The following is a 14,028-nucleotide window of genomic DNA, read 5'->3' on the forward strand; positions in this document are numbered from 1 at the left end:
GCTCTCTGATATATACACACAGCAAAGAGAAAAAAGCAAGGTTCCGGTGAATATGTATAATATGCTACCTTTTGTGGCAGAAAGAGGAAAACAGGGATCTCTGCATTTGCTTACATTAGGTGGAACCATGTGAAATTGCTGTTTTGTAGGTCAAACATAAGTTTCACCTTAATATAAGCATAAAGTAACTCTGGAAGGAAAAGGAAAAACTGCAGGTAACAGTTGACCAGGGGTGGAGGTGGCAACCAGAGGGGAACAGGGAAAGAAGATAAACTTTATATTTTTGTCTAACTGTGGGGTGCTGAACCACATGAATATATAACCTTTTAAAAATGTAAAGGAAGAACTAATTAGGGCTCCAGGGCCAGCTTTTCTGGCATGTGGTACTGGTCTCTATTTCCACCCCAACTGGGGTGCTCAGGGAAAAACTATCTATGGCTGGGCCCTACAGGGGTGGGGGGCTGCCCAGGTGAACCTCTGACCAATTCCCACTGAACAGACCCACGCTGTGGCATTTCTGACCCTACCTGGTGGGTCAGAGCTCAGAGGACCCTGTCCTTGGCCAGGCTTCTGGCAAGACTACCTCAGGTCCTGTGGGGTTACGGGGTTGGCAGTGAGCTGCCGTGACCTTGGGGTAATACCCCCTTCCCAGATAGGGTTGCACGGAGCCGGGGCTGATGGGCAGAGCCCGTGGGCAGTAATGCGATAGCCCTCACGAGGGATGTGCTTGGCCAAAGGTGGCTTTAGAGATGGATCCTCACTGCAGCCCCTCCCTCCTCTCTGTGGTCCCACTCCACACCCCTCTGGAGATGAGAGGACACAGGTTCTCCCTGGGGTGACTGCTGGGACAATGGAAACACCTAGGGGACCCGGCAGAGAGCTCCCCCCGTCTGCGGTCTCTGGTTCCTCATTCATCAACACCGGAAGGAACACTGAAGCAAGAGGAAGCATAGTTATAATAATAAAAATGACAACTGCCACTACTGAGAGATGGCTGTGTGCCAGGCACTGTGGCTAGTACTTGACGTGGACTATCTCATTTTACCCTCACAACACCCTCACCAGTAAGGACTCTATTAATTTCCACCATAGTCCACAGTCGGGGAAACTGAGGCTCAGGGAAGTGACCTGTTGAAAGACACAGTGTTATCTGACCCTAAAACCCATGCTCTCGGTCACTAACTGATGTCTGTGCCTCTGTTTCTCCACCTGGAAAATGGAGAACGTGATGAGATTTGAAAACAGGGGCTGAGGAAAGGGGCTGGAGACGTTTAGTCCAGTGAAGACTCTCAGAGGCGTTACGATCACAGTCTTTACATCTCCGCAGGGATGTCCAGGGCAGGCGGTGCTAACCGCTCACCAAACATCCACTCTCTCCTTCTTCCCTCCTAGCAGAAGCCTAATCTTGTTCAGGGAAGCGATGTGTCCAGCTAAAAATATCCACCTTCCTAGATTCCTTGCATCCAGGGAAGGCCATGTGACCCACTCTGGAGAAGGAGATGCAAGTCCCCGGGTGGGCTTCCTTCCCCATCAAGAGAAGCTGTTGCATTCCGACCTCTTCCCTGGATGTGGAGGTGAAGCTAGGGGCGCTGTGACCGCCTTTGAGTACAAGGACAGAAACTACATTCTAAGCAGAGCAGGAGGGAAAGACAGAGGGGGGCGTCCCCCGCGGCATCTTGGAGCTGCCGCACTGGCCTTACACTGCCTCTCTGATCTTCTGTGAGAGGATATAAGCCCAGTGCTTAAGACAGGTTCTGTGACCTGCAGCTGAACACGTTTCTAACCCACACAGTCCCCGAGGGCAGAACTGGGACCAACGAATCAAGCGACAGAGCAGAGCATTCTCCCGGTTTGAGCAAATCTAAAAGCCAAAGCTGTCCAAAGTTGGCCTGGACTGGCTCAAGAGGTGGTGAGTTTCTTACAGCTGGAGACACAGAAGCAGTGACCGAAGGGCCGTTCGGCAGGGATGATGGGAAAGGCATTCTGACCTTGGCCGGCGCTGAACCAAATGGCCTTGCATGCTTCTATCATTCCCACTTTGAGAGGTGAGGAAAGGACCCCAGGATGTGTGCCCAGTTATGCATGGGCAAGGGTGATGCCCCACAGTGACCTGCAAGGCCCCAGCGAGGCAGGATTTACAACACTTTCAACAAGGAGGGAAACGGTCTACCTCTGAGCCGTCCGACACGGTAGCCATGGGGCCCTTGCCATGTGGCTACTGTGACTGAAGAAGAGCCCTTTTAATGTATTTAATTTCAATTCATTTCCATGTAAATTGCCACACGTGTCGGGACTTCCCTGGTGGCGCAGTGGGTAAGACCCTGCGCTCCCAGTGCAGGGGGCCTGGGTTCGATCCATGGTCAGGGAACTAGATCCCACATGCGTGCTGCAACTGAGAGTTCGCATGCCACAACTAAGAAGCTGGTGAGCCGCAACTAAGTTACCCGCCTGCCACAACTAAGACCCCACACAACCAAATGAATAAATAAATAAATATTTTAAAAAAATAATAAAAAAGTAAAATAAATTGCCACATGTAGCTAGTGGCTCCCACAGTGGCAGTGACCTGTCCCCTTCCCACCCCTGCACTCTCTCCGGCCTCTTATACTACTGTCTTCTCTCAGTCCACGTCAGCCACGCTGGTCTCCTTGCTGCTTCTAGAACATTCCAGGCACATGCCAACCTTGCAGATTTTTCCGACTCTGCCCTCTACTGGGCTGCTCTTCCCCCAGGTACCCGGTTGGCCAACTGGTTCAACTCCTTCACGTTACATATTTAGAAAGGCAACTTGCCCTCACCCATGTGCTCTAAAATTTATTTATTATGTCTGTTGTGCTGTTTCCCCAGATAGAATGTAAACTCCATGCAGGCCACGATCTTGAAGTTTTCCTCCCTAAGTACCTAGAACACTCCCTGGCACATAGTAGGTGCTCAAAACATATTTGTTGAATGTGATTGAAAGCTTAACTGAGTCACACGGAGGGTGCCTCCCCTTACGAGATGTTGGAGACCTAACATCAGTCATTCAGCAATGCTCCCTGAGCCCCACATACGAGATGGGTGCCGTGCTGGGTGTTGCCACCTGGCAGTGAACGCAGCCGACAGGGTCGCCATCCTCTAGGAATATACAAAGTAGTCGGGAAGACAGAGTGAATAGGGACAATCGTTGGGGTGGCAGGTGAGGCCGGGGCACACAGGAAACATATAACCGGGAAGCCAGACTAGGAAAGAGCTCAGAGCTTCCCTGAGGAAGAAACATTTGAGCGGGGTGAGGCCTGATAAACGAGGTGCTAGCAAGATCAAAAGTAAGGGAAAAGCATTTTAGGCACATGGAATAGCACGTGCAAAGGACCATGGGCAGGAAAGAGAATGGCCCTTTGGAGGAACTGTGGCTGGAAGTGAGTGATGGGGAGACTGGTGCGAGATGGGGCTGTTGTGGTAAGCTTGAGCCAGACAGGAAGGGTCTTGGGGGCCAAAGCAGGGGAATCTGAAATTCCTCCTAAGGGCAGACACCCCTGCTGCCCACATCACAGCCCCTCAGTCTACCCCCACTTTCACCCATTGCTTTGCAGGACAGTTCCACGCATGGGAAGATGCCCCGGTACGGCCAGCGTCCCACCCAAGCTTCCCGAGTTCTATCCGGAGCCTGAGTTCAAAGCTGCAGGAGGCCCCTTCACCCCGACCCCAAGCGCAAGCACACCCGGAAGTGCAGTGGATTTATGCCCCTGGGGGAAATCTTCAATGAATAGGGGACTGGAGCCAGTGGATAATGCTTTGCCCACCTATCACCCCCGCCCCCACCCCATCCTCCAGGTGCACAATCTCGGGTGTGCTCTGTATCGAGGTCCCAGCCCAGCCCAGTCCCTGTGGCTGCCGCGATGCCTCAATAACACACATTTATATTGGCTTTTCCTTCTTCCCTGTCTCACTCCACCCATCCACTTCCTCTCACCTCCTCCTTCCTGGCGTCACTTCCCAAATCAGCTTCCTGCACCCAAATCCTTGTCTCAGGCTCTGCTTTCAGGGGAAACCAAACTGAAGACGCCATGAAGGTTTTGCTTACTAGAGTGGCCTGGTCACGCTTAACATTTTAAAATCTCACTCCAGCTGTTGCATGGAGAGTTTAGGGCAGAAAAAGCTGATAAGGGGCCCTTACAGTGGGGCAGTGAGAGGTGCCGGTGGCCAGCTCTGGGCTGGAGAGAAGAGGCTGGAGATTCGAAGGGATCCTTGGTTGCCCCTCAAGCCCAGACGCTCGGCAGCAAGGCGGGGTGATGTAGAGGCTTGGCCCCTGCCAGCCTGTCAGCAAGAACCAGCCTCGCCAATTTCCATCCCGCAATCCCCACCTGGCTCCAGAGACCGGTTACAAAGGCGCTATTTTTAGAGAGCTGGGTGTTTACTTGAAGGATTTAAAGACTGGGCTTTATTTTTAACTCCTCTCCCAATGGCAGGGACTCACTGGTGTGGACTTAGGAAGTCAAGTGGAAGTTGGACTGGGCTGTGGAAACCCAGGGGAGTGAAACAGCCTGCACTTGGGGAAGGACGAAGCTTGGAGGAAATGCCTGCTGGCCTCTCCGAGTTCCACCCGCCTGACATCTAAGAAGAATGATGATAAAACTGGCCTCTCCTTACCGAGCACCGAGACCACATAAAATCCTCTACACACATCATCTCATTTAGTCCTCATCACAACAGTGAGCCAGGCTGTTACTGTCCCCATTCTACAGACGAGGTCCTCAGGAAGGACCAAGGACACGAGGCTGGCAAGAAACAGCGGGATTCGAACTTCAATTTCTCCATCTCCCCATGCTTTCAACCACTCTGCCATACAAAAGGATGGCCAGGCACCAAGGTCAAGGCACGGAATATCAGACTGGCAGGATAGTAACCTGAAATGTTGGCGCTCAAAGACTTTCTCTTCCAACAGTGGTTAAGGGCGTAGAGTCCAGATCAGAGAATTTGAAGCCCAGTTGTGTCAGTTATTTGGGGACTTTGGGCTAGTTTCCTCATCTGTGAAATGGGTTAATATAATAGATAGCACCTCCCTCGTGAGGATTAAATGAGATGATGCATATAAAGGGAATCAGCACAGAGCCCAGTACCCAGTAGTGAGAACAGGGCCCTGACCTGTGCCTGGCCCCCTAAGTGCTTGAGCCTCTCATATGCCCAAGACTGGACCTCTCATGATCCCCATCCTAGAGATGAAGAAATGGAGGGACAGAAAGTTTATGGGGAAGTCACTTGCCCACAAGGCTACCAAGTGTCCAGGACCAGAACGCAGGCAGCCTGACCCTGAGTCTGAGCCCTCAAGCGCTTACCCTATGGTCTCCACTGTTATTCTGTTACTGTTATCCCAACACCCTGTGTCCAGGCCCTTCTGGTGATGACCTCTGAGTCCCTGGCACTGCTGGGGCTCAGCTCAGGTGCCCCGGTCAGGGTCAAGCACTGGCTTCACATGGTCAGACCTTCCACTGGGACATGGGGAAACCCTGGCATTGGAGGAAAGGGGAATTTTTCTCGCAAAGGTGCAGGCTGTTGGCCTGTCTGTTCTCTGACTGCTGTTTAGGCTGAAATATCAAGCTGGAAAGGTTCCGGAGTCAGACTGAAAGCACAGTTTACAGGGCTGGGGGTGGGGGAGACAAAATGCTCCTTTCTCCCTCCCAGAGACCTGTCCTCTTCCGGGATGACCTATTAACTGTGACCCCGAAACCAACTGAGGTTTCAGAAGAGCCTCCCACACTCTGCCCCCTGGCCACGCTCCTCTCTCTGGGTCGCTGTCTCTTTCTAGGCCTCAGTTTCTCCATCTGTAAAATGGGCACATTGGGCCATGTCCTTTGACCGGCTTTTTCTGAGGACTGATGGGAATGATGCTGTCTTTTCTCTGCTTCTCCCCTCTGCAAGCTTGGAAGGCCTGGGTCCCCCAAAAACACTGCCTCACAGTTTGAATATCTCCCTGCTGCCAGGGACCCAGGTAAGATCTTCTCTCTCCATAGACCACTCGGCTCAGAGGCAGCCTTAGAGTCACAGCTGCCTCATGTATATCATGAGAATCCAGCTCTGACAATTCAGGAAATTCCATTCATCCCAGTCTTCGGTCTCTGGGAGCAAAGGGATTTTGTCCATCTGGCAATTCTTGCAGGAGGGATGTGATGGGGGGCAGGAATCCGGGGCTGGGGGCCTTCCCAGCATGCTGAGGCCACCCCCTGAGAGTTTAATCCCCCTTGATGGAACCGCATATTCAAGAATCTCTGGAGGTGAGCCAGAAACAGAACAAGGGAAAACTGTTGCCTCTGTGGGCCTGGGCAGTTGATGGTCATCACTGGGTTCATGGAACACCTGACTGTCCTCAAACAATTTGACAAAGATGCAAAAGAATGATAATCATGGTGCTGGTGATGGTGTGAGGAAAACTGCCCTCACACAATTGTACATTGCTGAAGGGGGTTATAAATTTGGTGCAGCCCTTTTGGAGATTAACTGGGGTTCTGCTAATAATTAAAATGCACATTCTTTTCGACTCAGCAATTCCGCTTCTAGGAATTTAATCCATAAAAGTACATCTGTGCAAGCAAGGACAGGCAGAGACATGGGGGCACCCCAGCAGGCTAATGACTTGACACGCCTTGCAACAATTATTCTTAAATATCTATTAAACAAATATGGAGGGGCAGTGGGACCTCTGACAGGGGTGATTTGGATTTTGGCTCGTTTGTGTTAATCCACTCAAGACTACCATAGACCTTGTCAGGGGAGACCACAGAATTCACATTTTGACCGTGAACGTCAAGAGTCAGTCCCTTGCAAAGACCTGGGCTAACGGCATTATAATTCCAATGCATTCTGCTGATGCTCAAATATCCCTGATAGGATAAGGTACCTGGCTGAACCATCCCTTTAACCAGCTTCGTGAACAAGAATATGGTCCAAGGATGTTCACTGCAGCTTCGTTTGTAATTGTAAAAACATGAGATGGTTTCAATCTCCATCAAGAGAGATCTGGCTAAATAAATCATGGTACATCCGAACTGTGGAATATAAGGCAGTTGTTAAAAAGATTAAGGCAGTATGTGCATAAGATGAAAAGATCTCAAAACATATTAAGTTTAAAAGCAAGCTGAAGAACATTATGTAGGTAGTCCCAGTTGTAGAAAATAAAAACAAAAAACACAAACCAGAATAGGTAAATGGAAGGATGCTATAAGTGAACTGTTAACAATGGTTACTTCAGAGGTGCAACAGAGGTAGAAGTAGAAAAGGGGTTTTATTACTTTTTATCTTCTATTATTCTGAATTTCCTTAAATTTTAGCAAGTATGTTTTTCTGAACAATGTAAAAAAAGAAAAAGAAAAAAAAGAGGAAAGAGAGAAGTTCACTGTATCTCAAGTGGCAGAAACTGTCCTGAATAAGATCAGACTCTGGGGCCAGAATTATAGTTCTATCACTTACTAGCTATGTGACTTGGAGCATGTTTTAACAATCTCTATGTGCCACAGTCAGAATTAGATGAGTGAATTTAGCTAAGCATTTAGAACAATGCCTGCTGCATAGTAAGCTCGAAACTCCTTAACCTGGCATTCAAAGCCGTCCTCACCTGGTGCTAGGCTGCCTTCCCGGGCTCATCTCTAATCTCTTTCCCCACCCACACCAGCCCTGCCAGCGACTCATGGCTCCCAAAACAAACCACACACATTCCTACCTCTGTGGCTTTACCTGGAATGACCTTTCTCTCCCTCGTCTCCATCTGCAAACTCCTAAGCAGAGTCACCCATCACCTGCAGGGACTCTCCCAGACCACCTCTGGGGCAGTTAGTAACTCTCTGCTCACTTGTCCCTCTAACCCACCACTGACTGTGTCAAATCCCATTCTGTCTTGGCCACTAGGCTGTGAGTCCCCAGAGGATGCTGGCCATGCTGATCCACTGGGTGAACAATGCCCCAGCACAAGCCTGGCCCAGGGTAAGTGCTAATCAATGTTTCTGAAAGAAATCCAGTCAAAGGTCAGATCACAGTTAAGACCATTCTAGAACCAGATCTCCTGGCTCTGGGGCCTCAACTCCCAGTTCTGCCATTATTCAGAGGAATGACCTTGTTTGAGATACTTAACCTGTCTGTACCTCAGTTTCCTCATCTGTACAATGGGAATAATAGTACCTTCCTCATAGGGTTGTTTTGAGGATTAAGTGAGTTGATATATGTAAGGTACTTAGAATCCTTCTGGCTCCTAGAAATAAGGACTACATGGATGGTTGTTAAATAAAAATTAAACAGGCTCGAACATGGGCAGTTACCTAGACCTACCTTGACCTAGCCTAGGGCCAGACCCTCTTCCCCAGGATGGTCTGCACACCCTGTAGGTGCTGGAAATGAGCATTGGCAGATGTGAAGGCACAGCTTGAAATAGCATCAGACCATTCTTCTTGTTGGTCAAGGACAAACCTCAGTCAGGTGCCTACAGGTCTCTCAGACCTGTCAATCTCTTGTCAATGTCTGTTTTTAGCAAAAAGAAAGCAGTCTTCAGGATTAGGATCTTTGGAGTTAATTGTTTGACCTCAGACTTGAATAACATCATTCTGCTTTCAGAACTTCCCGTGCTATGGGTCTCTCACTTTCAACAGGGAGTCGAAAGTCTTCCTTTTCAATAATTGTACATATTTTGAAGTAAGTTGATTTAAAGATAGAGATTAAATTGGAAAGCAGAGGTGATACATGGGTATAGCAAAAACTGGGACTCTGGCATGCAGAAGATGCAAGTTTGGGAAACAGCTGTAGGGACTATGAGAGAAGACAGAGGCTTCCCTTGGGGTGATATCATTCTCAGGGAGACTCAGATCAGTACAAAATGATTCATCATAACCAGATTCATTGTAACAGCGTATATCTCCTTGCATGCCTTCAAAGCAAAATCCATTTACATGGACTATCTCTTTTACTCTCTGCAACAGTACTTTGAAAGAGAATGAACATAATTCCCATTTGACTGAAAGGGAAAGTGAGACACAGCAAGGTGAGGTAACTTGCTTAAGGTCACACAGCTTGTAAGTAGCTGAACCCAGATTTAAACCTGGGTCAGTTCAATGCCATAACCCAAGCTCTTGGCTACTTACCCAAGAAATTCACCTCCCAGCAACTCACAAAGCCAACTCTAGCCCTGCATTCAACTTGGGAATTTCCAGGGTCAATCTGGGTGTGTGTCTGTTGTGGGGGGTAGTTTGAAATGGGGGTGGGGAGGTGTTGGAGCAAAGGACAGACCAATTCAGGGGGCCCTGTTTTCAGGGCCACACTGATGCCACCCTGGTCAAAAACCTGAGATGTTCCAAGCCTCACACCCTGAGGCAGCTGAGATCTCCTGGAGGCCAGCCCCTGCCTCTGCTGCAGGGGCACAATGACAACAATAACAACAAGAATCCTAGACAATGACAACAGAAGCTAACATTCATTGAGTCCTGCTTCCAGCCCTGTGCTGAGTGCTGCATATACAGTCTCTGATGTAACCCTTGTGAAAACATTTTGAGGTAGATGCCATTATTCTCCTTTTAGACATGAAAGAATTAAAGTCTGGAGGGAAGATGAAATTTAGCCAGCAAGAGGCAGGGCCAAAGCCCCCACTCTGAACCACTCCCTGGGCTCCTTCCAAAAGGGAGCCATTTATCAGGGTGTTGTCACAACAACCAGAAAAGTTCAGCCACCTCCCCAGATATCCCAGCTTCCCTCCACAGCCCAGTATCCACGACCTTAAAAGGCATCACAAAAAGACTTTGTAGTCACAAAACCAGGAACCAGGAAGCTAGCTCCCCCCTTGATCACTCAGTGACTACGGGTATCTCTTTGTCCTTCTCTGTACCTCAGTTTCCCCATCTGGTCAGTGAAGGAGTTGGACTATCTCCTTAGGGCCCTGAATGGGTCTAGAGCAACACTGTCCAAGAAAAATATAACGTGAGACACATATGTAATTTTTTTTTACTTTTCTAGTAGCCACATTCAAAAAATTTAAAAGAAACAAGTGAAATTAATTACAAGAATACACGTTCTCTAACACACTATATCTAAAATAAAATCATTTCAACCTGTAATCAATATAAAAAATTATTACTAGGTTACTTTACATTCTTTTCTTACTAAGTCTTTTTTTTTTTTTTTTTTTTTTTGTCTGTGTTGGGTCTTTGTTGCTGCGCACGGGCTTTCTCTAGTTGTGGCAAGCGGGGACTGCTCTTCATTCTGGTGTGCAGGCTTCTCTTGTTGCGGAGCACGGGCTCTAGGCACGCAGGCTTTGGTAGTTGTGGCACACGGGCTTAGCTGTTCTGCGGCATGTGGGATCTTCCTGGATCAGGGCTCAAACCCTTGTCCCCTGCATTGGCAGGCAGATTCTTAACCACTGCACCACCAGGGAAGCCCCTCTTACTAAGTCTTTGAAAACCAGTGTGTGTTTCACATTTGTAGCACATTTCAATTCACATGAGCCACATTTCAAGAGCTCGACACAGACATACCGCTGGTGGCTACCATATTGAACAGCACAGATCTAGAATCATTTTCAATCCATAGCCCATTTTAGGGGATGAGACTTCTCAGCTTTCCCCTTCTCCCTGGGAAACTGTCCTGATCCTAGACTTTGAGCTGATAGCTTCCATGTAACCTCAGGGCAGGGAGCCTGAGGCCACAATAGACAGAAACCCTAGGCCTGTCTGGGCCTGAAGGCTGGTGGGAAGGCTTTCTGTTCTCTGCAGCCCGATTACTCATCAAAGCCCCTGGGAGAAAGACAACCCTGCTTTTCCTCCTAACCCAAAGATTACCTTAATTGGAAATTCAATCTGAGTTTAAAACCGACTCAGGCAGCTGCCCCCCACATGCCACCAGCCGCGTGGGCATCCAGGATGAGGAATCCAAATCTCCCCTAGACTCCCCTCCCAGTGGCACCGCGTGGAGGAAGCTGGCACCACCTTCTCACTCCAGAGACTCAGTGCCCAGCTGTGGGCCTGGCAGCCTTCTTGGAGGCAGCTCAACAACTTCACGTTCAAGGGCACAGCCTTGGCAGGAAGCACAGGGAAAGCAAAGGGGCAGAGAGGGGCAAGAGTTTGCCCCCAGCAGGGGAGAGCTTGGGGAAACCCCTCCTTCTCTCCAAGCTTCGATTTCCTCACTTTTAAAAGCGAACACGTTAAATAATGTCAATGACTGCTTTTACTGCTGGCTGCTCTGTGCCAGGCATTGTACAGGCATTAGCTCATCTATTCCCCCCAAAAAACCCAGGAAGAAACAAGATCCAGGGTTCAGAGTGGTGAGGCAACTTGGGCAAGGTCACATAGCAATTCAGGAGAAGAGCCAGAATTCTAACTCTTGGTCTTCCAAATCAAGAGCTTCAGCTCTTACCTAATCTAAGCTCTGCTGTGTCCCAGGGTGGCCCCAGACAGTCCTGGCTTATACCTGTCGTAACTATATACACTTGGCATAATCATTTTAAATGTTCCATTTGGAAGAAGAGATAAATCTTCCGTACAGAAGGATTCCAAATCATGTATGTGGATACTTCCCCCTCCAAAAGGTAGAGCTTAATTCCAGACCCTTCTCCGTCCTGAGTGTGGGCTGAACTTGACGTCTGTGTTTCAAAGATTAAATTAGGGAAAGGGGAAAATGGTAACTTTACAGTAGAAAAAGCTGGCAGACACCACCTTAAAGTCCGGAGTTTAGGTAACAGGGAGGTATGAATGTTGGCTTTGATGAATGTATAACTGTAATGAAGGAAGTTAACATTAGAGGAATCTGGGCGGAGAGTATATGGGAACTCCCTGTACTATCTTTGCAACTTTTCTGTAAATCTAAAATCAGTACAACATAAAAGTGTTATTTTTAAAAAGTGCCCCCTGGGCTTCCCTGGTGGCGCAGTGGTTGAGAGTCTGCCTGCTGATGCAGGGGACGCGGGTTCGTGCCCTGGTCTGGGAAGATCCCACATGCCGCGGAGCGGCTGGGCCCGTGAGCCATGGCCACTGAGCCTGCACGTCCGGAGCCTGTGTTTCACAACGGGAGAGGCCACAACAGTGAGAAGCCCCCGTACCGCAAAAAAAAAAAAAAAAAAAAAGTGCCCCCTTTTACTCATAAAAATGTCCAAGTTTGGACAATAAATTATATGATCGCCTGGTCACAAGCCTGGCTCTGCCCCTAACCAAGAAGTCTTAAGAAAATTACCCATACCTTCTGTCTGCCTTAATGATACTAACTACTCATATGTTCATGACAATTTAAAGTTTACAAAGTTTAGAGTGGGAAAATGTGCTGGTTAAAGCTTTGGAATCAGAAAGCCAGGGGCTGAAGCCCTGGTTCTCTCACTTGCTTGTCAGGTGGGCTAAAACATATTGTCTTCCTTCTCTGGGCCTCAGTTTCCACATCTGTAGAATGAATTCATCGAAGGACAACAATGACTAGTAATACTGATGAACTCCTTGCTAGATGTCCAGCACTGTAGTAGACACTGTGATCTGCTACCCGGTTTCCCCTTCAGAACCAAGGATTTATTTCTCCCCTCCCCCTGCCCCCAACCCAGCTGCTCAGAGTGCTGTCCGTTGTCAATCCTGTCCAGGGATTGCCCTTGGCTGAGGAGAGCCATCCAGCCCCAGGTCATGCCCCTTTCTGGAGGTGAGCCTGCATCCAGTGCAGAGGGTGTAAAGATCCAGCTCCCTCACTTCAACCTGGGATAACTTTGAAGGTCATCTCCACTGCAGGCTGCCCCTTGTGGTCGGCTGATGCATTGTGGAGACCGCACGGCAGCCCAGCATCTCCCTCCGCCCAGTCCTGCCGCCTTCCCTTCGCCACAGGTGTTGATCCTGAGAGGGATCCTGTAAACTTCCTGCACACTAATCTCCATCTCAAAGTTGGCTTCCAAGGGAACTCATGCCATGACAGGGCTGTGAACCACTGGACTTGCACTATGTTTCTTAACTCTCAGACCAACCCCATTTTTATAAATGAGACAACTGAGGTTGATTTAGCCAAGAACATACAACTAAGCAATGGTGGCACCACAGATGGGGAAACGGAAGTTCAGACGGGCAAACTGATTTCCCCAGGTCTGAGCTAAAAGATGGTAGGGCCAAGATTTGGCCTTCGGTCTGCTTAATCCTGAAGACCACAGTGCGAAAGCCTCCAGCCCAGTTCATTCTGAGCCACCAGCAGGATTGCTATAGGCACTGGGACAGGCTAGTACCTGTCACCACTGTCCTGCCGCACCCTCTGCTGTTCCCGCAGCTCAGCCACATTTGCAAAATGGGAATAATAATAGTACCTACCTCCTCACGATCTTGTAAAGATTAAATGAGTTAATGTATGTAAAGACCTCAGAATGGTGACTGGCTCATAGGAAGCTCTTCATAAGTATTAGTTAGAAGAAAATCACATAAGCAGCATAAAGTTGCAACTGTGAGATGTTCTAAGAAGACATCCGTGCAGCTGAGTGAGAGATGGCCTGTGATGGGGGATTGGGCCTCATGAGCTCTCTATGGGGGTCAGGCTTGACCTGAGCTCTGAAGGAGGAATAGAAACTAAGGGGGCAGCAAGAGAAAGGAAGAGCAGTCCAGGCAAAGGAACCAGGAGGAACAAAAGCCTTCTGACAGGAAGAACCAGAGAAGGAGAATAAAAGGCCAGTGTGACTGGTACAGAGAAAAAAATCCAGGTCCAAGGAAAGGGTGGTAGAAAATGAGGCTGGATAGGAGGGGAGGAACCACCTACGACCTGGCCACTAGCTACCTGGATGATCTGGGACAAGTCACCTTATCTCTCAGTGCCTCATTTAGCTCATCTGTAAAATGGAAATAAAAATAGTACCAATATTATAAAGCCGTTAAGGAGACTGAATGAGTCAATACTTGTAAACCACTTAAAATAGTGCCATGCACACAGTAGGTGTTATAAATCTTTGAAGGCAACATTGGAACTTTTTCTGAAGTACAATAAAAAGACATAGAGGGGCTTGAATATGCATGAAAGGGTAGGTACTGAATGGATGGAGGGTGGATGGATGCAGGGCTGGCGGATGGGTGGGTGGAG

The 14,028-nt window shown here is 48.7% G+C and overlaps 1 protein-coding gene across 1 annotated transcript in view; it reads right to left on the bottom strand.

The window, feature by feature from the left end:
* JPH2 (junctophilin 2) overlaps positions 1-14,028 on the bottom strand; it is a gene marked incomplete at both ends in the record, with an annotated part of 60,648 nt that overhangs the window by 20,867 nt on the left and 25,753 nt on the right. The window lies entirely within an intron of this gene.

This window comes from Hyperoodon ampullatus, assembly GCF_949752795.1.
Source record: "Hyperoodon ampullatus genome assembly, chromosome: 14".
Classification (NCBI taxonomy): Eukaryota; Metazoa; Chordata; class Mammalia; order Artiodactyla; family Ziphiidae; genus Hyperoodon; species Hyperoodon ampullatus.